This window comes from Arachis stenosperma, chromosome 2 (genome assembly GCF_014773155.1).
Source record: "Arachis stenosperma cultivar V10309 chromosome 2, arast.V10309.gnm1.PFL2, whole genome shotgun sequence".
NCBI classification, from domain to species: domain Eukaryota; kingdom Viridiplantae; phylum Streptophyta; class Magnoliopsida; order Fabales; family Fabaceae; genus Arachis; species Arachis stenosperma.
Window position 1 is genome coordinate 72,655,630 of NC_080378.1, and position 1,959 is coordinate 72,657,588.

Here is a 1,959-nt window from a genome sequence, read left to right on the forward strand (position 1 = left end):
TGCCTGTTGCAGCTTGCATTCCAGACAGACTTTGAGAAATCATATTGACTTGCTGAGTCAATATTTTGTTCTGATCCAATATGACATTCAGAGTATCAATCTCAAGAACTCCTTTCTTCTAATTCGTCCCATTGTTCACAGGATTCCTTTCAGAAGTGTACATGAATTGGTTATTTGCAACAATTTCAATGAGTTCTTGAGCTTCTGTAGGCGTCTTCTTTAGATGAAGAGATCCTCCAACAGAGCTGTCCAATGACATCTTGGACAGTTTAGACAGACCATTATAGAAGATGCCTATGATGCTCCATTCAGAAAGCATGTCAGAAGGACACTTTCTGATCAATTGTTTGTATCTTTCCCAAGCTTCAAAGAGGGATTCACCTTCCTTCTGTCTGAAGGTTTGGACTTCCACTCTAAGCTTATTCAATTTTTGAGGTGGAAAGAACTTTGCCAAGAAGGCAATAACTAGCTTTTCCCAAGAGTTTAGGCTTTCTTTAGGTTGTGAGTCCAACTATATCATAGCTCTGTCTCTTATAGCAAAAGAGAATAGCATAAGTCTGTAGACTTCAGGGTCAACCCCATTGGTCTTGACAGTGTCACAGATTTGCAAGAATTCAGCTAAAAACTGATGAGGATCTTCCAATGGAAGTCCATAGAACTTGCAATTCTGTTGCATTAGAGAAACTAATTGAGGCTTAAGCTCAAAGTTGTTTGCTCCAATGGCAGGGATAGAGATGGTTCTCCCATAGAAGTCGAGAGTAGGTGCCGTAAAGTCACCTAGCACCTTCCTTGCATTGTTGGCATTGTTGTTATTTTCGGCTGCCATATCTTCTTCTTGTTTGAAGATTTCTGGTAGGTCCTCTACAGAGAGTAGTGCTTTAGCTTTTCTTAGCTTTCGCTTCAAGGTCCTTTCTGGTTCAGGGTCAGCCTCAACAAGAATGCTTTTGTCTTTGCTCCTGCTCATATGAAAGAGAAGAGAACAAGAAAATATGGAATCCTCTATGTCACAGTATAGAGATTACTTGAGGTGTCAGAGGAAAAGAAAAATAGAAGGAAGAGGTAGAAGAATTCGAACTTAGAAAGATAGAGTTTGAATTGTGCATTGAGGAGGAGTGTTAGTCCATAAATAAAAGGATGTGAGAAGAGGGGAAGAAATTTTTGAAAATTAAAGTGAATTAATTAAAAGAAATTTTGAAAAAATGGTAATTGATTTTTTAAAACTAAGATTGAGAAAGAAATATAGTGATTTTGAAAAAGATTTTGAAATTGGAAATCAAAAAGATATGATTGAAAACTATTTTGAAAAAGATGTGATTAAAAAGATATGATTGAAAAGTTATAGTTGAAAAACAATTTAAAAAGATTTGATTTTTAAAATTAATGACTTGGCTAACAAGAAAAGATATGATTCAAATATTAAACCTTTCTCAATAGAAAAGGCAACATACTTGAAATGTTTGAATCAAATCATTAATTGTTAGCAAGTATTTTTGAAAATGAAGAGAAATTAATTTTGAAAAGATATGATTGAAAAGATATGATTTGAAAAAGATTTGATTTTGAAAAATTTTGAAAACTTGAAAAAAAATTGCATTAAAAACAAAATCTTCCCTCTTGTGCCATCCTGGCGTTAAACGCCCAGAATGGTATACATTCTAGCGTTTAACACCCAAAATACTACCCTTTTGGGCGTTAAACGCCCAGCCAGGTACCCTGGTTGGCGTTTAAACGCCAGTTTTCCTTCCTTACTGGGCGTTTTGAACGCCCAGCTTTTTCTGTGTAATTTCTCTGCTGTATGTTCTGAATCTTCAATTCTCTGTATTATTGACTTGAAAAGACACAAATTAAAAAATTTTTGGATTTTTAGTAATGAGGAATAACCAAAATGAAACTAAGATCAAATAAACAATGCATGCAAGACACCAAACTTATAAGTTTGTATACTACTGGCACTAACAA

At 34.9% G+C, this 1,959-nt stretch overlaps 1 non-coding gene across 1 annotated transcript; it reads left to right on the forward strand.

Annotated features, from left to right (window-relative positions):
- Window positions 1-313: 313 nt before the first annotated feature.
- On the forward strand, window positions 314-421 carry LOC130964237 (small nucleolar RNA R71). Its single transcript, XR_009080339.1, has one exon. It is a non-coding gene; the product is annotated as a small nucleolar RNA R71 (small nucleolar RNA).
- Window positions 422-1,959: the final 1,538 nt, after the last annotated feature.